Here is a 26097-nt window from a genome sequence, read left to right as displayed (position 1 = left end):
CCAGTGCTAGGTCTGATGACTCGGAAGAAATGCTTTTCACATCTTTTTGTAATCTGTGCAAGTTTTCATTCTAAGCATTTATCTAATGGCATTTCAGGCATTCCTTATAATCACATTAAACAGAAATTATGGCTAATTTTTTTTACACATGCCATTAACTTTACTGAGGTCACTGAAGATCTTCCTGTAAGTATAACAAACTGGTCACTGAGGTTTTGATTATAAATACTTTAGTGGGATTTTTCGAGGGACTATTTGATTAATAACTGCAGAACACATCACATTTTGGAACTGCAACATATAACAATTTGAATTTGTTTTAAGAGTGATGGACCTGGTTATCTTCAGGTCACTGAATGCCTTTAATTAAAAGTATAAAACTAGATGCAAATAGCAATGCCTACAGGTATATCTCACAGTCCTTTCCAATAGAAAGACAACTTTTCATTAGCTTATAACAACAACTTGGTCTTAATCATAAAACTAAGATTGTTCTTATGCTTAACTGCTTCCCTAGAATTGGGTATCCAAATGCTTACTACAAATCACAGAAAATAAGGATTAAGTAATCAGCTATGCTGACCTAAAGTGTGCTAAAACCTACTCATGATATTCTTCACTTATACTATGTAAGTTATATAGTCACTGTATATAATTGGAATCATGTGTCTAATATATTTCACATAGCACAGAGCCTTGTTGTTCAAATGGACGTTAAAGAGGAAACAGGAAGAATTATGAAAACTAAAGGAAAAAATAATGCAAATGGGAATTATGAGAATAAAAGTTTGTACAGATAAAAATTAAGTATGCTGTGTAAATAACAAAGATTATTGCTTATAATGATGATAAAAGTAAAGATTTTCAGAGAATAATACAATTGAGACCACTTCAGAAGTAATGAAAATGACAACTGTTTAAAGGCCCTGATGTTATCTTGAGGAAAGAAACCCATGTAGACAAAAAAGGGGAAGTCACTTCCCCTTGCAGGTACACTTTAAAACTATCTTTAAAATATTTTTCCCCTCTAAGAGGAAGTCTGGAGAGATTTTATCTATTTTATCTTTTGAACATATCTAATTACCTAATTTTTAAGACAGTGTTCAGACAAATCAGCTGGCATATTTTCCAGTTTGCCTCAAATACTGGAGAAAACAGCTCAGATGCTATAAGCGAGATACACATTTTCTATGTGGAGTTCAGCTCATTGCAGCAGGATGTGTAGAGCAAGTAGATCTTTAAATATACATTTAAGAAATACAACTTTTTCAGAAAGTTTTTTTTATTTACTGCCAACATCCCCCCAAAAACACTTGTCAAATCTTACCCTAACATACCATACTGAACAACAGATTTTGAGAAAATTGCTCTCCAGACAGAAAAAACCCCTGAATTTAAATTTTCCTGGTTCTCCTCATGAATGTCCGTTTTTAACAAGTGCTACTTCACACTTTTTCACCCGGAGCAGCTTCTTTAGTATATAATCTATAGTACCGTGTGGTAACATCAGGACCAGACGTGGACGATTAATAACTGTGTAAAAAAGATAATTTTTTTTATGATAGACCACATAAATCTCTCTACTATAAGATGTCAACCCTCCAGCCTGTAGCCTTTGTATAATTTTTCTTGGGTGTTTGCTGCCTTTTTCTCTCTCTTGGAGTATGCAAATAAGACAGAACACTAATTATGATGATACACTAATTATCAGAGTCCTGCAGCATTATAGAAAAGAGTTAATTTTTTTCCCCTTTGGCATTTTCAAAATAAAAAAATGTCCTTACAGTCAAGTTATCATGACAATAAATAAATCAGTAATACTATTCGGAAGATATTATTTGGAAAAAATGAAAACAAACAAAACCCAAACCCAAAACCAAATCAAAACAAACTTTTCTTCAGCACAAAACTTTTAGTTAAAATATTTTAAAGTGATTCATGAAAGAGAATTTTTTTCCCCCACTGGCAGTATTTTCATATGTCCATAAACAAATTATTTGAGAATATTAAAGTTGAAAGAAAATTTAGCAAAACTGTTACCCATAAAATAATTTCCACTTAACCTTATGCTGATCTTAAATTTGTCTATCTGGAAAAGTACTTAAACATGTGCTTAAATCATACTGAAGTCACATTGTGGCTAAATATATGCTTGCACACTTGCCGAATGATCTTGTAAATCCCTAGGAACTGATACCCCTTGGACAGATCTGAAGATTAAGAAGAACAAATGGGCTTTTCTGCAGTCAGCACACCTCCATCACATACTATATTAACCTGAAGTTAAGAAACATTAATATGAACTAAATTGTACTAGAATTACCCCTACAAATTCTACTCCTTTCCCTTTTGTAAACAAAATCTAGTGCTTTTTGTTCATTTAAGCAAGGACCATAGTCATATCTGCATGTAAAATGTTAGTTTCCCAGAATCTATATTAAGTTTAATATTGACTTACCAAGCACTGTGTAATTTATTATTTACTCTACTCAATCTGTGGGATTTATTAAAAAATTGATAAGAACGGCTACTGGTAAAATCCCTACAGGTGAGCTCCCTAGCCAAGCCAATTACGAAATAAGCAAACCTACAGTTACTACAATAAAATGACAGTATTCGATTTTAGCAGTTGGTGATATTTTAAAAGGACGCTTTGAGACAGTTACTTGAAATGAATAAGCTGCACAGTTTCCTAAAAAAAAAAATATCTAAGATTGCTTTTATTCTGTTATTTGCCAGACCTTTCCGTTTTCCTCTGCCCTTTGCTAAAAGCTGATTTCTCATTTTATTAGAATGGGGGTTTTCCATGTATTTCAATAGTTCTCTTTCTACTCCTTACATTCTCTATTTTAAAACAACTTGAATATATCTGAGAAGCACTAGTCAGAACATACAGACCAACCTGCAAATAAATGTGAAAATGCTTTTAAGTGGAAAGACAAGCTTTAGAAGGACAAAGACATTTCCAGCTACTTATTTCATTGTTGCCTGAAAAATCCTGTTTGGCCTAATGGTTAGAATGTTATGCTGAGTGCAGGAAGGAGTTTTGCATACAATTTATTATGTATGCAATTCTGTGGATACAGAGTTCAGGCCTGCTTAAGTTTCAAGCCAGTATTTTACTGGCTTAAATGTTTTCAGATAGAAATTCAAATTTATCAAGTCCATTACATTTCACATACACACTGTCCTTGATTCAGATTCCCCATTAAACCCCAAGTAGTGTACATTAAAGGAATGATGAAAAGCATTCTCAGTGAACAATAAAAAAATTAAAAAAAAATAAAAAAAAAGAAAGAGCAGCCCTATGAACAGGGAAATAAGAGGTACAGTATGATTCCAGCAAGCATACATTTTTGTTTGGTTTAGTTAACAGATATTTTAAAAAGTTAAGGTGGAAAATGGTGCTGCGTTACCTAGTACAACTCCCTTTCTGCCCAACCTTCATTTCTTCAATGTTGTCTAAGTCTGTGGTTGCCTTCAAACAGGGATGCACTTAATTTTGATCCCTGGAACAGGCCAGTAAGTTTTGAATATAAAGAACTTTTAAGTCACACAGAAAAAAAAAAAAAAAATGGCCACAGGGTTAATTGTTCATATCCTTGCTTTCGAAGTCTATATCCATTTTCAAAAGAGAAAATTAACGTCCATGAAACTGAACTACTAAGAAGGTTCTGAGCAGAGAGAGCATATAAGACCTTTAACCCAAACAAACCTGATGTTTGCAATTTACACATGCACGCACTGAGATATCCTAGGGGAAAGCCACCTTAATTCATTTCATTATTAGAGCAGCCCTCAAATGTCAGCCTCTAGCTCTACCACTGATAATTTTTGATGGGAAGAAAGGGACTTTCATTCTCAAACAGGTTCTTGTTAGAGCAAAGGTCCGTAGTGAAATTACCAGTCAAGATGTGGTAGCATTTTATTAGAAAAAAGCATATGTCAAAGAGCTTGGGGGGTAGGGGAGAAGGGACTGCGGACACATGACACAGGGGTCATCGATAAGTTAAAAGGTACCCTTCCTCAGCTGTTGCTTCACTCTTGGTACAAGTCTGACCTGAAAAACTGTTTGCTCAGGCATAAAAAATTTGCTTAAGCTTTGCAGAGATCTAGATGAAAGCAAACAGCATGAGAAGCTAAGTTAATTTTTCACTATGTTTGGATACACTATTAATAAAGATTTCTCTACAGAAAATCCTGAGTAACATTATGTCTACCAATACCAGCACTCAAACGTTAACATTATCAACAATAAAAAAAGTGACCGTTATCTTATACCTGCATATAAACAGCTTAAGGATTTTTATTTGATCGTGAGTTATAGAGGTGGTGTGGAACTGCAAAAAATGAATCTCCAGGAGAATCCAGAGGAATCAAAATCTGTATCATGTCTTTATTATCCCATGACAGGGAGGGGGTGTTTGGGAATCACTCATGCTGTAAAGAATATACTCCTGATCTTTGCACAACTTGTAACTAATTTATATTGCTCTAAGTATTGTAAGGAACACATATGTGCAGGCTGACAGTAACTCATCAGAAAAAAATACCATGAAAAATGAACAGGAGAAGAGAATAGTGGATAAAAATTATCAGGTCTGATATACTTCTAAGATAATTGAGCGTGTTTGTAGCTATCAATACAAGTACACAAAACAGTCCCTATTAGAAAACAGAAAAGATGAAAATGCCTCTGTGCCTTTAGTCTGAAAAATACGCCAAACAGGTAAGAACAGCTGTAAGGATATACACATCACAATTTAAGAAAATAATCATTATATTAACTATATTAACTACTGAAGAATATGCCATGTCAATCCAAACTATCTTGCTTCAGAAGCCAAGGGATAGAGGAAATATACGAGAGTCTGTGGCCTGGCCAGCAAAAGGGGAAATGCTGGTAACATAAGGAATTAAATGCTTCTTAGCTGAATACATAACAGGTTTGTTTTATTTGATCTTTTGAATTTGAATACTTCTTAAATTTTTTTGTCTGCTTAAATATAGCTATATTACCTTCCCTAGTGGCATGCTGCAAGCTTTCAGAAGAACTAGTTCATTGATGAAAATAAAAATAATAATTTTTAATTTAAAGTTATGTAATTACAGAATGACAACTATTTTTCAACACCAATTTAATCCAAAGCCAAACTGTAAGTATGTTTCATACTGCAAAACCATAAATGCCTCTTCAGACGGTTTCAAAACATATCTTGAAGTGATCATTAAAGCCAACTCAGTTTTGTATTTTTCAGTTTGTCAAACTAAACCAAAAAAACATACTATGTGTATTTCAGCCTGCCTGCAATGTGTTTTATTTTCAGGCATCTACCTTCTCAGTTCTTTCAAGCTATTTTTAATTCTTGAATATAAAAATACCTTTTCAAAGCGAGAACTCAAAATGTTTAATCTTGAAAATAGAAGAGCAAAATGCTTCAAGATTTTTTAAGGAAAACAGTTTTAGATGACGATGAAGCCAATTCCACAAAGATCTGAACATTCAGTTCCATCTGGCACGACGTCGACCAGTTGCCAAACCTGGCTGAAACCTTTCTGACCACCACAGAATGCTACACTACCTGTGTTCTTCAACTGCCTTGCCAACACATCAACTAGTTGACAGGGTGTTCTATGCCGTCAGACACAGTCCAACTGTGGGGTTTGTTTTGACTGTCTTGAAAGTAAGTACTACACGTAATGTACAAGTACATGTAACGTACAAGTAATTAAGCCCTAGCTCCTTCTGTGATATACCGACTTTAATATCTACAAAGAAGATATTTCTAACAGATAATCTGAAAAAGAATAGTGTTACGTACCACACACAATTTACTTTTGGCCTGTGTTGTAGCATGCTGCAACTGGGGAAAGAGCTGTAGCTCATTTTCACTGGCCCATTCCTCCTAAGCAGTCACTCTTGGTGGTGCCTATGCTGTGCAAAATCCCTTCTAAACAGAAAGAATGTCCCAAGGGACTTCTATTACAAGCATGGAAAATGTAATTAGCAGATATAGAGGGAAAGGAAATAATGGATAAATAAATGACAATACTTTCCTCTTCAACCTAGAATAATCAAGACTACTATATATTCAAAAAAATAATCACATGGCTAACAAATTTAAACCTCATCTTGTTCATCTAAAGCTTCTTTTTCTAGACATGTTTTGTGGAGGTTGGAGTGATTGACACCCTCCAGATGCAACCAAACTGCCAGACAATGCTTCAAAGAAAACTATTACAGACACTAATTTTACCTAATGCTAAAATAAAACCAACAGCCCAAAACACATTACTCCGTTTTCCTATAGTTTCAGTGAGAATAGCTTGCAGCTGGCTCAAGCATCAGTCAGAGGAAGGTAATTTTTTTAATACCTTTTTAAAAAAATCATTTCCTCTAGCTCAGTGCATATCCTGCTTTTTCTTCCATCCACACATTTCAGAAAACTCTTACGACATACGTGAAATATTTGTTCGTTTTAGTCTGATTCCTTTTTAGTTTAGGGAAAGGAAAATTAGACAGACCCGCAGGTATTTAGAGTAGATTGAGACGGATGCTCCCATTGTGAAAATTTTCATTACATGTATAATAAAACGAGAGAGAGGAGGGAGGGAAGGAGAAATTACATCCTTAATAGCACGGGTTTTATAAGTTTCTAGTTTGAATAGTCTGTAGTGCTGCCCTTCCAAGCTGTGCGCAGTGAAGCTGCTGTGGCAGCTGGACATGGGTGGCAGCCTCTGCCTGACTGGCAGATCACAGCAAAGCTGCACATCCCATGAGCCTCTATGTGAGGTCGTTACTAACTGATTGAGTATTCACTTTCATGCCTTAAATCTCGGAAACCCAGGTGTGTTGTAGATTAGCACAACTTACAAGCAGTGTGTGGAAATTTATTATGATAATTGTTGCTTTTATTTTTTATTTCCCTGAACTCAAAGATAATTAATGCCAGTATGTGTCCTGGTGTCTGACTCTCTTAATTGGCCCTATGGTGCCTTGGGTGTTTGAAAATTCACTCACTTAAAGGCTTTTTTTTTCTCCTTTTTTTTTTTTTTTTTTTTTTCCTCCTTTTGACTTGTTTTCCTGGAGCTGTTCATTAGTGCCTAAAATATTTGATTACATTTAATTGTAATGTCTTCAATTCTGTGCACCTGCTGCAATTTATGTAGTGGGGGAAAATAAGACCTACAGAAGCTAAAAAGTGAGACGAGGAATTGAATGTTAAAAAGAATTCCCCTGCAAAGGGTAATTGGGGTTAAATATGGAAGCCAACTAAACATATTTTCAGTTAGGTTCTCCTAGCTGCTACGATAACACCAAAAGGATTTATAGCATAATGGTTTCATTTTTAACGTTTCTAAAATATTTCCAGATCCAAAGGTTTTATCTTCACTTTAACATTCCTAATTATTTTAAACCATATCTTTAGCATGAGAAAGTCCCCTTAGTGTTGGGCCTGCCTAGCCAGTATTGAGCCCCACACCCACTTGAAGTTGTGCTTCTCTAGTATAAATCTTTTCTGCTATTGCTACCTTTCTTTTAGTAAAATGTGTATACCTTACTACCGTTTTGTTTTTTTTTTTTTCTTACCAATCCTGAAATGATTTTAAAGTTTTCTGGCTGACACTTCAGTTTTTAAAACAGAGCTTAAAGCATTTGTAAAACAGTCAATAATACCAATACCAATTATCATCACTGAATACTCAAATTCCCCTGACATCAGTAGAGAAACATAAGGGATAGAGTAAAAGGGGAAAATCTTGTGCATTTTTAAGAGAGAAATTACGTCAGAACACACTTGTTAAGCTGTACTGTGTCTTCACATTTATCTCTAAGGGGTAGCATAAATGTGTAGAATAGCTTCTAAACTTTTTTCAGAGGAAAACTAATTAGATTAGTTTTAACACATTCAGTGTTAGCATTACATGACAAATTCCTGTTTCAGCACTGCAGAGGAAAGGAGAACAAAAGTATCACCTGCTGATGGCCATGATAGTTCATAGAATACAGCTCGCTGTTGTGACCCATCAAGTGCTCTTTGCCAAGGAAATTCTGTGATTTATATGCAGTAGCATCCCAATACTTTTCTTTATTTCTCTGTATTGTAAATATTACCTGGGGCATTTTACAGCAGCAGTCACTGATCCATACAAATCAAGGATCAGAAATCAATTTATGCCCGACATCTCTTGTTAAGTACGGCATACACTGAAAATTACAAACACTGAAATCTCTGCTTTTTTAAACTAATATTATTAATAGTCATAAGCTGTAATAAACTGTCAGGACTCCTAAGAACATTACCGCACAATAAACATTTAATGTTAAATATCTACATTTCGCTCTGTTGTGGAAACCACAGAGCTGTCAGTAAATGCTAGTAATTAATCTTACATAGAATCAGAGACAGCATATAGCAGTGTATGCAATATGTTGATGAGAGATGTGATGACAGAGATATACACTCCTCTTTACTCATTCTCAGCTAGCCTTTAAACAAATGTTACAGCAAATGTATGGCATATTTTTGCCTCAATTCAAGAATTGTCCCTGACATCAACAGCAGAAGAATGCTCTACAACTGAAGGCATGTGACCAGCAGTAAACTGGGTCGTATTTTATTCTGTAGTTTCACAACAGATTTCCTGTCAAGACACTTGCTCTATATTTCCCTGACCTAATGTGCAAAATGGAAATAAATGACACTCTGCCAGTTTGTAATCACTGCATATTTGGTATCCCCAGAAGACACTGCTTTTGAACCTCATTATAACCAAACTCTACCAGTTGTACTCTAACTTACAGGGCTTCTGAGATTTCACGGGACTACCAATTCAATGTTTTAATTCTGTTTTTACAATTAAGTCTGATTACCTCCAAAGAGATGGTAAGATATGTTTATTGAATTCAGATTGTTCTGATTATTTCTGTTTTGGAATGTTGTGTCTGTTTGAGAGCTATGGACCAAATGTAGCCAGTGCTCTTATCCACAGTTCTTACAGTATGACACACGGCTGTGATAGCTTTGGTTCATAAACAGAACCTTAAAGCAAAGAGGCTGAAATACATGCAGAAACAACATGTAACTCTTAGTATTGCAAGTAATTCTTTTTTAATTTTAGAATTTAATATAAATGGGCAACAATTAAAACAATTTGGTTTTTGGTATTCAGATTTCAGATATAATACTTCAATAATAGAAGAATGCAAAAACGGTCTACAAAAGAACATTGGTTTAAAAAAGGGAAGTAATACTAAGATGTTCCTCCAGTTGACAAGGAGGGAATTAAAAAAAAAACACCCCCTAAAAAAAACTAAACATGGGTTTCCTCACTGTGATAAAACATAGCACGTGCACTTTACCTCTATTTCAGAAAAGATCAGCAGTTGCCAGTCTAAGATTTATGCAGGGTGAACACTGGGCTCTAGACCAGCTCTTTCACGCATTTCTTTCCACGTTGACTCTTTAGGTCTAACGGGTCTTTAGATCTTTTGTTTTAGGTAAGGTCATGCATGCATCTACGTTATATCTGATGGCCACATTAAATATAAATACAGAATATAATCTCTACCTAAGATACAGCACTTAAGCCTCCTCTCTGAGCTACTGAGAGAGTCTGAGGTTTATCAAGTTTAGTACTTTTGTGCTATTAGGCTTGAAACCGTTCCACAGTTATCCCCTTTTCACTCCTACCTGCAAAGACACGCATGCACCAGAATAACAGAGAACATAGATGGCATTCGGTACAGCTACTCCCAGGCTGCATTTTCTGCACATCTGTCACAAGCACATATAAAACAGTATACAACTGTGTAAAAGCAAATTGGACAATAAGAGTTTAAAGCTAAAGCATGACAACCAAAGGCTTCTCGGAGAGGCAAGGAACACAGTGACAGCCGAGAATACGTACAACGCGTGGCTTGTGGGGAGCATACTGTGCGGTGGGGCTGAATCCTGTATATACAGTTGTCACAAACAGTAAATTTACACAAAAAAGATCGGTTAGATACTTGCAAACCACATGGAATGTAACAACACTATGGAAAATGCAATTTTACACAATGAGTACTAGTAACAAAGGTTTAAAGATGTATGCTTTATTATAACAAGCTAAAATTTTGGAGTTTTACTTTCCAAATTAGTCTATTAAGCTCATCATGACGGCATCTCCTAAGCTTCTCTTCCCACAAGACTGCTGCTCCATGTTGTCATCCTGAACAGATGAAATGTTCCACCTAATCGAATCATGGGCCCAGCAATAACTCATTATGATAAAAACTTTATAAAATGTTATTGTATATAAGCAAGAAAAGAAGCACAAATTCTGCCCTCTGACTCTGGCTTCAGCTTTTCTCAGCTCTAAGTTCAGGCAATGGGTTTTGTCTCCCATTTTTAAGCTATTCATGAAAGATATCACTTTGGCAGAATCTATAAGCTCTTTGCAACAAGCACCAATTCATTGATTTTTCAGGCCAATCCACTTTTTAAATATACTAGTGCAGTTTTATAATAATCAGACTTAACAAAAAGTAAAATTACTACGAAGATGCTGTGATCTTGAATACTTAAATGAAAACAGCATTAACATTTAACTAATAACCCTCTAGCATGTCAAACAATGTTCAAAGATTATCGAGGTTTTTATTACAACTCCTGAGTTTTGAAAAAATATTCTTAACAGCATTTCAAAGTAAATCAAAGAAATAGTAAACTTCCTTTGTGTGCATTATGAATATTTAGAGAAGAGCAGAATGAAAGCCTTGCTTACATGTAAAACCTGAAGACTGTTAGACTCCTCCCCTTGAAAATCAGGTTCAAGCACAAAAGTTCAGGGAGAAAGGAAAAAACATAGTAAAAAAAATAATCCATGAGTGATCACATGATGAAATAGCTATCTCTATGCATTGTGTTCTTTCTACGTAAATCAGCCAGATCTTTCTGTTGTTTTATTTATCCCAAGTATTAAAATAATTAAAAAGGAAGATGCAGGAGGCATAGAGCAGTGAATGTCAAGGACACTTGATGCAATACCCTAATGATGAACGTTCCAGCATACTCAAATAAACAGGTTTCTCTGGAGATTATTTGAATGAAAATAATGTAATTGCACAAATGGCATAAGCTGAGTGTATGTGTGTGTGTGCAGAAGAAGGAAAAGGAGAGACACAGGCAGCAGTCATGCTTCTTGTAGTTGATGGCGTGTGGTGAATAATTGATCATTTCTTCCTCCCTTCTGATGAGTTCACTAATTCTCTCAGTGCCGCACTTCTACAAGTGTCACGATCACTATTAAACCAGCAGAGGAGCCCAACAAGCCCTTGAGAATACCTACTGTCTGAGATGCCTTTTAAAGCGCCGACTGAAAAATTAAATGCGAAAAGCAAGAAAATGATTCCGAGGTCTTCTTCACCTTTGCTGTGTGCTGTAATGCTATACTTGATAGGCACTGTTCCACAGCCAAACACAGAGCCTATGGTGCCTGCTATTAATGGCAAAGGAAGGGAAAGTAGAGCCATTCCATTCGTTGAGAAAAAGGGCATTAAATCCTTTCTTTATATTCAGTCAATTAACGACACAATTTACAAGCTTTAAACGATTTGTGAGTTAATTTGTGCTTTTGAAAATGATGGGCAAATAAAATAGCCAAAACTGTCTGGTATGATTTCATACTGAATACATTTCCTTATGAGATACTGAACTAAGAATATTGCTCATTTTTAATCCTGAAGACAAAACTGCCCTGTGTTTTTAGCTGGTAGTTACAGATATTGCAGAAAATATATTTTTTTTTGGTATTAGTGATCCACAGAAGTAATTAAACAGAAAATACTTAGTCCAGAATTCAGTAAGATACTCACTGCCTTATTTTTGAGAAGTGTTAAGGAATCCAAGAGGTCAGATGGACAAAAATGTGGGTACACACCTGAGTCACCCAATAGAGCTCCTGTATAAATAAGGGCAGATTTGCCTCAGAATGCTTGGGGAAATACAACACTACAAGTGACAATAGCATACGTTATTTTTTACAACATCAGCACTTAGAAAACTGAAGGCAAGAGAGCTGTGTTACAAATGAAATGATAACTAAAAGCTTTAGCGTTGCTAAATAGGTGTACCATTCTGCTACATGCCATACATGCACACAAAGCTGATCTATGCTAAAAGGTTCTCACTAACTGATAGACAAATACGAAAGATACAGGGGGGGAAATGCAAAATTGCCTCCATTTTGCGAACAGGTTACAAAGACACAAATACACAACCCCTTGCTTCTCAGGGAACTAAGGCAGAAACAAGAATTAAACAGAAATCTCCCTCCTGAAGGTAATGATGCTAAAGGCTACAAGAATTTAACATTTAGCTTCAAATTCTGCCTGGGAGCACACCACTGAGAACATCCTTTTCTCCAGTTGAAACCACTTTGCCAAAATCATCTGAAAGTTTTGGTTCTTTCAAATACCCATTTTTGGCAAGTTCACTATTCATTAAAAAGACTCTCAGACTCACTGACCATTTCACCACTGCTTTTCCTTCATATTTCACAAAAAGGGCCTATATCAAAGGACTTCTGCTCCAATCATACAAAGAGACAAAATGAAATCAGATAAAAAAGGAAAAGCAGAAATAAAAATGGGCTGACAACCAGCAATATGGGAAACAACCTGTACAAAAATGAGCAAAGCTGTGCAGAACGATGACAGAAAAAAGCCCACGCAGCATGGGTAAAGTCAACGTATGGAAAGAAAAATATGCCAGGCTTTGAGTGAAAGACATTCACCTACCAATCTGTCAGAAAAAGAGAACCATTGTCCTCTAATATAACCAAGGCAGGTTTACTTTGTCAAAACACAAACAGAATATAGAATTCCTGAGTTGGTTTCTCTTAACATCATCCCCTTCTTGTTTATACGAGTTATATGTCTTTTTGCCCACAGAAGGCTTATGACATCTAACCAACAGTAGGGTAGCTCGAGGGCACAAACCCAAAAGCTATCTGTGCATACATAGAAGTGGTGGAATGGTGTATTTTGGACATGCATTTTGGACTCCATTAGGCCCCATTCACATGGCTCAAAGCAGAACTGAAAGGCTTGAATTTATGCTGAGGACAGTATACATGAACAGTTTCTGCTTTGCAGCTTCAGTGGGCCAGGAGCACATGCATGGTCTGTTACCAGCTAACGAGCAGCAAATAGGCAAGCCATGGGGATCTGCCTGCCTGCCATTATCGGTCCGTGTCCTCTGTTACAGCACGAACATGCTCACGGACACTCACGGACACACACAGACATTGCTCTGGTGGGATAAAATCATAAGAATATAGTACCAGAGGGAGGACTGTAGCTTTCTGATGTTTGCAGCCAAGTAAGCAGCAGAACATAACATAGATGCGTCACACTCTCCCCTTCCAATGACCACCTCCACCATTTTGATATAAACCTTTAAAGCAAAATTTAAGTAGAGACCTAACCTTGCCCACTACAGTCACACACGGGACAGGATAGCAAAAGGCAGCCACACAGGTCACAGGGAAGTACACCTCAAACCCAGCCTACCCTTTTTGCGAGGCTTGGACATCTTCCTCCAAACATATTTTGCCAAGCATATTCTTGTATTTCCAGTCCTGCATTAAAGGTCAGGTGGCATTTTGCAAGGCTCTTGGCTGCATATAGCCAATACACTTTAATCCTACTAACTATAGGAATCGTTCACACTTAACAGGAGGTTGAATGGAGGGAGTTATCCTAATGTTCTGTGCATCTTACTAAAAATTCCAGGTGAGTTTAGAGAAACCACTTACACACTGATGTTTCACATAACAGCATATTAACTGAAAAAAAAGATATGCAAAGATCATTTTAACTAGAAGTAATTGCTACAAGTTTTTATTTATCTTTTTTTTTTAATGTCACTCTCCACGACATTCCCAGTTACATTATGTCATATGTTCAGCACTGGAAACGATAGTGATTATTAATAATGTTGCCAAATAAAAGTTAACAGGAAATTCTTTTTCTCTCTCTGAAGATTTTTGACATAACAAACATTTTTTCATCCTGAACTTAAAGGCAAAAAATCAGCAGACTAAAAATAATAATTAAAAATCAAAATAATCTGAGTGACTTGGATGATTTCATTTTTGTTTTTAACTTCGTTACTTGTAATACTGCAGATCACCGTTAATTTCATACAAAGCTGTTTCAACATGAATAAAGGAACATTTTAATTACAAATACTCAAATAGGATATTCCTACATATTTCAAATAATATTTCTGAAATAAAAACCTAACGAAAGCTTATACTTTCCAACAAATATTTTTTATTTCCCTACCTGCTCCACTGTTGGTAAATCTAACTACAAACAACAGAGTCAAGTGTCGGAAGCTTACAGAGAAGCAAACACTGTACATGAAAACTTGCTTCTCCGAGATTCCTCCTTTCTAAAGGATGACATCAAATAAATCCATTATGGATTTGCTCGTGCTTTTAGCTAATGCTATTAGCTGACATTGCCATAACAATTTAAGATGAAATAGATACATTAAGCTGAAGGATGCACAGGCAAGTTGGAACAGTACACAGTCTGAACTACACAGAGGAAAAAAAAAAAAAAAAAAAAAAAGCAACAACAGCAAAAAACCAATAACCCAAAATTCTTATCATGGAAGAAAGAGTACAAGACAGAAATTTTTCCACAAGTAGATGCTTGTTTAGTATAACATAATCTAAGGGTGTAACAAATGAGAATTCTTGTTTCCTTGGTGCTAATGCAAAGTGGTTATAACACTTCTCACAGAATGACAGTGCTTTAAGATTATTTCTGTAATCTTAGCTAACCAATAGTGGAGGGGTATAAAGATTCCAAACCAGCTATGACAGCTCATGCACAATAAATCACTTAAAAGCTTTTTCCTTGCATTCATCACCTTTGTAGCTATAAAATATTAGTTATGACACAGATGAAGTATAAACTAAATCTCTAAACTCTCAAAATGCAGAGAACTACCATATTTTTTTTAAAGGATTTCCTTCCAAAAACGTTTTAATTAGGCAGAAACCCCCAAAAACAAAAAATATCCCCCACCCCACCAAATGTATCCTCACCCCAAAAGTAGAAAAGGGGACATGATTTTTAAAGGGGGCACATCCACAAATGCTTTAAATAAAAACATACAAATAAAACCTGACAGCCTGGATAGTTATATAGTAATAATAGCTGGAGTTAATGGAAACAATTTAGTGTATTTATTTTTACTGATTCACTGTTCAGAGAAAGATAGCAAGTAGCATATTTACACAAACTGTTTCCCAATTGTTTATTTCATGATGATGCTCCTGCTTTCCCACAGTACCCTGAAAAAGTAGGACGCTCATTAGCTCTGCATATCCCGCAGTACGTTAACTTGAACAGTGCTATTCATATTTGCTGGCTAGTGCTCTCCTTAAGTCTGATCATTTAAAAAGCTTACAGTAAACAAATGAACAAACACAGAATTTACAGCACTGTTTTAAAGCCCAGGCAGAAAAGAAACTCATGTTGGGCAAAGGAATCTGCCCTGCCCTGACTATTAAGAAGAATCCTCAACTAACTACTGAGTTAAATTTTTTTCTAGGAATTTCGTGACAAGTCTCTATGCATATTGTTCTGTATTTTCAGGCAACATTTCTAAAGAAAGGGTAATCCTACTAATTACTCATAAGCAGGCCAAGCAGACATTCTTTTGGTCAACCGTTACAAAAATTAGCTTGTAAAATAATTAATTGAAAACATAGGTCTTTTACATTTTGGATAAATTTTATGTTTTAACTACACATGGCCAGACCCCCAACGGCTCCACGTCTATATAGCTTCAGTGACTTACACTGACAATCATTTCAGGATCTGTCTGGTGCAAAGAGAGGGAAAAAACACCTTCAGAGGATCTTTTCTTCTTTCCTACTACAAGTAGCATTCTGACCTACTCTCTTGCACTAAGTCACCGTTTAGTGAAGGTATCCAGAATGAGTTGTAATGCCTAAAAAGCAATATTGTGCAGTTGTTTTGGTGAAATATCTTGCATGGACAACTAGGGTTCAGACATGCTCCCCATGCTGCCAGATAGCCTTCTTGCTTAAAATACCAACCTTGGGGCACTGCCCTCCCACACAGATTCATGCATCACCATCAGCCTGTGCAGCTTTACTTTGACGGAATTTTGTTACTTTTTGAATAACTTGGAAAATGTGTTCAGGGGCTGTACATATAGTAGTACTATGTTCTGGTACATAATTTAATAAATTTATCGTGATTGGGTTTTCTTTGTCTCTTTTATCTTTCCTCCTTTAAATAATCAGAATTGGCATTAAGTATGCTAAATTAGAATGTAAATAAGCTTTTATTTTGTTTACAATAATGAAATAATACAGTAAAATGTTTAAAAACGCATAAGTGACCAAATGAAAGAAAACCTGGAATTCATGTGCTTATATCAACATTCTGTCCCACAGGATATTACGTCTCCAATTCCAGCTGAATTGCTGTACTCCTTTCTCCAATACAAGTTATCTGGGAGTTCTCCCCAAATTTCAGTTCTTTCTTATTTCTCTCTCTACTTCCTTGAAGAAGCAACTGATGCTTTGTTAGACTAGGTGTCTGAATACTCTGTAGTTCTTAAGTGTGTAAACCCACACTTAACTTCCTCCTTGGCAATATATATGCTCCCTCAGCATGTAACGTTCAACAAAGCATCTCCATTCACAAGACAGTTCTATATCATTTTTTACTTCAGCAAATAAATTGACAAAAACATGTAAGTAGTATCAAGTAGATGTAATTTGTTACTGGTTTTTGACCACAACTGTATACAACTATAAGCACTGACTATGGGAACCTCTGAGGATTTGGAGAACTACAAATGACATTATAGGAGTTTTAAACTACACTTATTTTTTTCTAGATGTTGTGGATTAATAGGTTCTCTATTATATATTCATTATTAAACATTATAGCCTGCTTAGACTTCACACACCATATCTGTAAAAAGTTATCAGTTAAGCTGTCACACCTGCTCCATTACAAATTAGTACTTTAAAATCTTTCTACTGTAGAGCTTATAATTTAAAAAGGTCAATTACTTCCCTAAGGAGATTTCATAATTTGTTTTGTATTTTCAGTGAATTTCTATAGCTTTACTGCTTGTTTTTCTATATACTTATCAGCAGCATTTAAGCTCTTCACTAATCAGTGGTATACACATCCTTCAGCTATAAAACCAATATAAGACATAATTTCCATAAGCTTCCAATACAGGTTCACTGCTTCATTGTCCTTCATTTCTAGGCGATGGGATTCATGGTACTATTTCACTTAGATTCTACTGAAAATTCTACTTATGCCGTACAGGACCCTTTGCTATCTGCTCTTTAAAATAGCATTTCTGTTTTCCATTTTTTTCTTTCTGCTCCACAAAAATCCACTCCAAAGAGATCAATGCTATGTGACCACATGGAGATAGATCTATCAGCAGGATTTCCAGGACAACACGGAAGCTTAGGTTATCAAGCAACAAATGAACAGATGGTCCTGTCATTCCTCATTTCAGAAAAGGTGATGCCAGTGATAACATCTGCTAATAAGCCTTTCTTGAGTATCCTTTAGAAAGTCAGCAAGCTATGGTGTTAGAAATGAAAGATCAAATTGGGTCAGGCATGTTCTTCTCAAGGTGCACTGTAGCTTTCATAAAGGTAATAGCAAAATGGATTGAATGTTCACTCCACATCAGCTTCTTTTAAAGGACTAAAAGTATGTCAAGGATATGGATACAGCACATAAGATGTATGGATTGGAAGGGGAGCAGAGTGGAAGAATTTGGGCTATGCAGACTGTTAATCATCATGGAAATATCCAAAAGCTGATTTATTTGGTGTTGTCACAGCTTCTTTTTTTAAGTGGTTCTTTTTTTCTTTAGTTTTTTAGTTGTTTAATTTTTTTTATTTTTTTTAACTGATGGAATAATTGAAATCCCTTAAATAGAAAAAATCTGAACTCCAGATTTATCTGTAAATGTATCACAATATCAGGAATGAGATGCATTTTAAATTTTATGCTATTTAACATCTATAAAGGCAGCAGTCTACAAAATATTGTAAAAAGCTACTAAATGAAAAATAAAAAAAATATTTGAAACAAATTAGCTTCCATTTCAAATTTAGTCCGTCGGTGATTGTTTAATACACTTTTCTTCATTGAATATTATGATAGGATCAGACTTTTAAGGTATTAAGCAACTACCAGATGGGCACCATTTAAGACTTTCAAAACTCCTAGCCATTATATCCATAAATTTCCATGGGCTTAGACAACCATTTACTTTTAAATTACCCAAAAATACTTTCTATTGAGTTTTTAAATAGCTAGATATCTTTATATATTTTACCTGCGATACTTCACTGTACATTATCTCTGGTGAAGTAATATGAATTCACAAATTCAGTGGTAGTTTGAGTGGTTTCGTTTAGTTTGGTTTAGCGTGTTATGTGTCCCGTCCCATCCTCCTGTCCATTCCCCGCCTTTTCTTCATTAGTCAAAGCAGACAATAGGCTAGGTATAATATTCTTGACTTATTCTCCCATCCAGGAGACAAGCCCTAATTTTATATCAGTGTTTCAGCCGGACTCAAATTACAAAACAATTCGGCCTTTGCAATCAGGTTACTCTCTCTGCTACTCAGGGAAAGAGTGAAAGAATTAAAATTGAGAAAAAAAATGAGTAAAGTTCACTTGAAATTCTGAAAATCTTCCAAATAAAGAACACTAAAAGAGCTTGTGCTCAGCATTTGCATGATCATCCACAATGCATATGTTTTAATACAGGTTTTTGTAGACCCAGGATTAGTGCTTGAGCTTATTCACCAATAGAACCTAAAGAAGCATATGATGCTGTGCAAGCCTAAAGGTCCTCATATTCTGCCATGTTCCTCAATTCCAGAACACAGCTAACAGTTTTCCATCAAAGCCTATCTGCCTCTGGTTACTTCAGTGATAAATTTGGGTACAATCCATCTGTCTTAATCACTGTCTTATTTCAACAAACTTAGTGATTCCACTGATATCTTAAGAATGTAGCTTATGAGAGAGCAAAAAGAGCTCCCCAATTGACTTTCAATATCAATTTAGATGCATTCCTTCCTTCTATTTGCATCTCCTTCCCAGCCACACACAGTAGCAGAGAACTAAAAAGCAAGCCCCACGGCAACTTTTTTCCTCTAATATCAGTAACAGTCCAGCATCTGCAGAGAACTTTAGTAGCAAAAGAGATCAAAGCTCAGTGAAACACGAGAGATAGAACAATGTCCAGACAGACTCCACAGACTTCTAGACTAGAGCTCATATGTGGGTGCAAAGCTCAAATAATGCAGAAGCTTGATTCTGGAAATTCTGAAGACTCTTTTCTAAAAGGTAAGTTTAAAATTAACAAAGACAAGTGATAGGCTTAGATGTTCTGCAGAGGAAGAATAATAGAAAGCCTAAAAGATAGGAACAGATTCACCCAGTTTGAGACCACACACCAAAGCAAGTTTCTGGTACACTGTCAAGATTGTCAGCTCAGCCTATGTCAAATACCAAATATGAAGATGAATTATGTAAGAAAGATTTGCAGAAAAATTACTAGCAACAATTATCAAGCACGTCTACTTACTAACACTGTGTAGAATAAGACGACATTTACACAGATAGTAATTAACAAATGACATAGCTAACTGCACCTTATTTCCAAACTGTGGTTTACATTTCTCCAAACAGCAGTGTTCTCCTTGTTTAAGGAAAAGAGGTACTAGGGAACAATTGCCAGTGGGTGTATATGCCTAGCTGCATTGTTCACAGTAAAATTAATCTGATGACTTTGGAGAAGCTGTACTGATTTATACCAGCTGAAGCTCCATATCCTCTTGTCAGATTAAAATGAATACAGTTGTGTCATTTAAACCAAGACAAAGCAGGAACACCATTAATGCTCTATGCCATATTATTCAGTTATATTAAAAAATGTTTCTCATACAGTATCTACCATAACAAATTGCTTTCGTTGTTTCACTATTCTCAACATGTCAGCATTCAGTTTTATTTTACTATGAATTGTTCTTACTGTAGGGGTGAACAACCACTGCTGCACTTCAGTTTTTCTTGTTTGTTTTTTTAATGATTAGAATGTAATTTACAGACTACCCAACCTTCTGTTCTGCTTATGTTGTATGGCAGAGAGAAGGCTAATACAGATTTTTTTGCTGAACATTTTAAATACAAAGGGACAAATTACAAGCTTAGTTTTATTTAGTTACCACAGCTTATGAAGGGTGAGAGGGAAGGCTGCTGAGCTTGTTTGTGAGATAATTAAAAATGAAATGGTAATAAGTAAGCTCATAATCTGTTATTCTCTTTACATAAGATAGAGAAGCCCAGGAAGTTCAGCAAGTTGTGATATGTAAGCAGACATAATACCAAAAAAGACTTAAAAAAAAAAAAAAGTTACATTTTTGCATAACTGTTTGTAGTGCATTTATGTGTTCTGGAAGACAAATAAAAGTATAGAAAATAGTATTATTGTTACGTTACATAACTTAAAAAAAAAAAGATGGAAAATAGACTAATTTAGAATTCTGCAGAAATACTTTTCTTGAATGTTAATATATTCGTGAATATACATGTAAACAGTCAGATATCACAAACTACTTATAAAATGATAATACTTTACTAGGGAAATATCATCTTGATTATATTACCATGAAATGCAATCTGATTAATTTATTTACTTAATAACCTCTTTTGGAATTAGGTGCTTCAATTACAGTCATTACAATCCAAAACAACAGGTAAATAAAGACTAAATAAAATACATGGGTCCAAAATTAAGCCTGAGTAACAGCAAAGCCCAGCTCCCACTCCGATTAAATACTTGGGAAGACAGTGGTTAGAGATGGGCCCTTCAGACTAGAAAGCCCTTCAAACCCAGAAAGACAGCAAAACCTTACAGGGCAATGCAACAAGAAGCAAATTGCCAAATACTAAGACCAGCAATTCATTCACAAGCTGTAGCTGTTATGACAAATATTCCTAAAAGTGCTCTAAAGTGTTGCTGTAGCCACTCAACAGAGTCACATTTCCATGTTCACCCTATCACTGCTAGGTGCGCAGATGAGTATTCAAAGCTTTCTGCTGAGCTTCCACAGTTCTTTAATCTACTCTGTGTTATAGTGCTAAAAAAAATGTCAGAGACCAGTTTATTGTGGTGCTCATATCTTGGAGAGATGGGGGCACACTTCACAGGCAATGCGGCAGCAGCACTATTTTGATAAATGGGAACTACAGGCTATTTTGGAAGTTGGGTACAGCTCCAGAAAAATATGATGACATACTCTCTGATCACTAATCTACATAAAGCAAGAATTGTTTTCAATTTATTTGAATATTCACAATCTGAACTGAATTAAATTGAAAAATGGAAACAGGTATTTTCAGGTAACTTGCACATCCACATTTCAGAGTTCTATCTCTGTGTGGATTATCAGAGACAAGCAAGGAGACACTGTGTTTAGATAAAAAAAAAAAAAATCCACAAAATACTGGAGATTTGAAAGCACTATTTGGGGCAGATAGCTTTATCTCTAATATCCCATCTGTTTCACAAAATATAAATTCTTTACCAGCCTCCACTAGTAATATACTATTTACATTTTGGGGAATCACACTTAGAAGTTTCACATATTGAAAGACACGTGAAAGAAAATAGGTTGCTCCTTCTTTACTGTGCTTTGTTGTAGACTAATGGGAATAAATAGATATTTCAGAATTTTTTTTTTTGGTAATTTAATATTTAGATAATTCTATTTTAAACTTAGCATTTTTTTTATAGAATCAACTTTTAATAGAATCAGTGATGATTGGAAACTGAATCTAGGAAGCACCAAAAGTCATTACAATGTATTTTCACACTTCAGGATGCTCTCAGCTTAGTGGTAGGTATTTGTACAGCATCTTCAATTCACTACCTAAACTGTACTTCACTAAATTATGTTAAAAAACAACAGGTCACTTCTGATGCATTTCATATACTGAATATCTGATTATTTTCAAACTAGTTTGCTTGGGTTTGGGTTGAAATTTTTCCTTTTTTTTTTGGTTGTTTGTGGGTTTTGCTTGTGGTTTTTTTTGGTTTTGTTTGTGGGTTTTTTTGTCTGTCCCTGAACAATTTAAGAAAATTCAGCAAATGAAAAGCCTTGTATTTCTTCAAATACTTTTCAGGAAAAGGAAAGAAAAAGGCTTATTAATATCCAGTCACTGTTTCAATACTTTTGATTAAAGACCATCAGATATCCCACAGTCTAAATTTCTCGTGTTTCACCACTATTTTCATGTTTGAAAACCACAGCAACAAAACAGACAAGAGGTGCGACTCTAGTAACACACTGTGCACCCATTACAGGTACAAGGAAACCCTCCCTGAACAACTGCCACCCACATTGTCATTCTGCCTCTCTCCTCTGTGGTAAAATGTAAAATAAAATAATTTTCAACAGCATTCTTGAAATAGAGCTACAGTTTATCTCACCATAATTGCCTAATTAGATAGACCCAAAGTAAATCAATGGACAAAGGTGGACAAGAAACAATGGGTGTAAACTGAAATACAAGAAATTTCACTTAAATTCAAGAAATAATGGAGTTTGTTGGGTTTGGGTGGGGTTGTTTGTTAGTTTTGGGGGGGAGGGTGTTTGGTTGTTTTTTTTGGTTTTTTTTTTTTTTAAATGAAACAATATCTTCTAAAAAAACCCAAGCAACAACTTAAATATACTCCAAGATGCCTCTATATACAGACTCCTTAGAGGTTACCCCATAATTCCATTTCACAAAGGAAAATGTATTCCGCAAGTCACACTCAAAACTTGTACAACACACAGAGAGTTTGTCATTTTAACAGAGGGTCTCCGTCAGACAAATGTACTGAAGATCCTCAGAGAAATATGTTTCAAAATACTTTTGGGAAAGAAATCTGTTACTGAAAGGATTAGAGACTTTTGCAAATCTACGTTTTGTGCTGCATTCTGCTACCATACTGCTGATAACACATACGATACCATAAAAAATAACAATAAAGAAAAAGCAACAAATTTTACAATTAACAGAAATATTTACTGACTGAACATCAGAAGGTCTTTTTTTATTTATTTTTCAGTTAAAAAAAAGTAATTCCCATGCATTGATATGTCTAAGTGCATACATAGGTGAACACAGTTCAGTTTCTGGGATAGAGGTAGGGTTTGGTTGTTTGGGTTTTTTCTTTTGGTTTAGGGTGGGTTTTTTTTTATTTATGAGTTGGGTTTTTATACACAAAATACAGGAGACCTGTTGCAGGATTTGAGTCCTTACTACATGGTCTCTGTCCTTCAACATCAAACAGGGGAAGGATATCCCTGAGAGGACTTAAACTCTGAAGCTATATTATCAGGTGAGCTGGGAACTTAGGTGCAACTTCAGCTGTGCCAGCCACTGTAATAGAAACAGTCTCTACAGAATTTCTGGTGTACACATCTGAAGTATTCTTTTACAAAGATGAGATCACTTTAAAACCCCTACATCTCAAGTGCATAGTATATATTATTTTAAAAGTGAAAAGATATTTTTTTTTATGTCCCTGATAAGCACATTACCTTTTTCTCCAGTACTGGTTCAAAATGGCCTGCCAAACTAGGATTATTAGTTTAATAGTCTGCATTTAATCAAGAAGAAAATCCTTGTACATTTGGCTGCGACTATAGATGTGGAAGATAAATGTCCACTTAGTGGTGACAAATAACAACAAAAAACTATGAAACAACATATAGGAATGCATGATCTGTAAAAGCAGGGACAATATAAATACTGTAGCAACTATTGAGATTGTTACTACCAAACCAGTCTTAAAGCTAATAAAGTATTCCCTTGGATGGCTTGCTCCAGTCTGCTCCAACTTTCACCTTTAGCCAAGAAAATGCAACCAGGAGGTTACACATACCACCGTATGTAAAAGCACCACCAGAAGTAAATTCCTTCTTTCTTTTCTACAACAGAGTGTGTGCATATAACACAGGGTAATCTAGAGAGATCCCCAATTAATGACATTCACACATTTTGTAAGATAAAAGACTAATGTTTGTCTCAGTGATGTAGTGTGATGTGTTTGTCTTCTACTTTCACTTTTTAATTTTTGAAAAAAATGCATTTCAGAATGATTCTTGGACTGTAGCTCAATCTATGTCAGTGCTCTAACGTTACTTAATATGCTTTTCTACTTAAAGTCAGAAATGTGCTGAAGCACTTAGCTGAACTGGGGCCAATGTACAATAATGGCTAACAGATCCATCAGTACAGTCCATTAATAAAAGAATAGTGAAGTGGAATAGTAAGTATATTACCCTGCTGCTGGGCGTTATTGGCAGATTTGGGTCACAGGAAAGACTCTTGGAAAATGAGGCAGAATAAACATGGCTATAGCCTAGATACAGATCAGAGAAGAGAACACCACAGGCCACCTGCCGGAAAGTACTATTACTCTTCAAACAATCCACCATTCTCTGGCTAAAAATCCATGGCACGGGCATTCTATTAACTATTTCTTCAAAATGTTCTTGTCATGACCACATCATTAAGTAAAGAACTGTATGTAAGAATACCTACTTTTAAATGTAAAGTTGATATTCATGAGGCTTGATTCCAATGTAGTGAAAAAGTTTTAGCTGATGTCTCAAATATTCTTAGAAAGAATATAGCTCCAACAATAGGTTTGGAACTGTGCTGATGGCTCTTGAATAAAGAATTCAGAACAGAATTTTTAAAAGACCCTGAAAGCTAGGTATCTAATTCAAAGGAAACACTGGAATATGCTCGTAATCACCTTTTTTATAAAATAATCCTGCATTTCAAAAAGAGTTAAGACTAAAGTTGGACATTTTAATGCCACCTAATACTTTGTAAAGAAAACATTTCTAAGCTTCATTCACATCAGCCAAACTGGTGAATGCTTTAAGTGTAACTTTCAGAGAAAACAAACATATTTCCACTGTTAGAAAGAACTAATATTACTTTTAATGAAATTTAACAGATGAAAGATTCCAATAAATTTTCTTTAAAGTATTGTCCTAGATTTAATAATAAATTCTCACAAGAACCATTTTTAGAAAGGCAGAAATATGACAAGACAACAGGGCAATAGAGTGTGCCTAACTCATTCCAATTCACAGAGTAATGCATTTCTATTCACACAGCGATGCATTCTGGTTTCCAACATGAGAATCCAATCTACTTGATGTTTAGTAGAGTTGAAACAAAATCACAGCAGCAGAAAACTGACATTGCCTATTTTGCTAAATAGAGAAGTACTTTAAAAATGGCGTTTTTTTGTTCTTAAAGAGTGTTGGTCTTTATTTATCAAAACACATATTATGACAGTAGATCTAAACTATTCAATATCAATAAACTACCAATATTCAGTTGTACCTCTCCTTTGTTTGACAGCTATAGTTTAGTTTGTTATACAGTTACACCTTGGAAAGCGATTAGTCTGTGGCATCTGTGGACTTGTCACTGGGATTTATTTCTTTAGTCTTGTTTCTTAGGAGATTTTAATACATACCTGTTTGTTGTGATGTGTACAGGCTAATCAATATTCTTATTTAAAATCCCAGACAAAAACCAGTCAGTTCCTTGTAAAAGCTCATAGAGAAGCGAAATTTAGATTACAGTTCTGCCTGTGTAATACTGTGAAGTCTTTAGTAGTAACAGCAAAAACCTGAAATAGAAGCAGCACATTTTTGGAACTGAACTCAACCTGATCTCTTAAATGTTCTTCCTGATTTTTAAACTGGTCTTCTGAAAAAAAAGAAAATAATCAAATCTACTTTTATTTCTCATGAACTATGCAAAAGTATATCACAGCCTTATTTGATACAGCAAATGAAGCCAGTAAAACTGTTTTGAAGAATGCTGGTAATGGATTTTCCATGGGACTTTGGCTTCTAAATACTTATGTGCTTTTGCACATTCTTCCTCTAATTGTTTGTCACTTAGAAAATATTACTGATT

The sequence above is a fragment of the Falco rusticolus genome, chromosome 8, assembly GCF_015220075.1.
Source record: "Falco rusticolus isolate bFalRus1 chromosome 8, bFalRus1.pri, whole genome shotgun sequence".
NCBI lineage: Eukaryota > Metazoa > Chordata > Aves > Falconiformes > Falconidae > Falco > Falco rusticolus.
The sequence above is the reverse complement of the archived record's forward strand: the minus strand, read 5'-3'. Positions refer to the sequence as shown.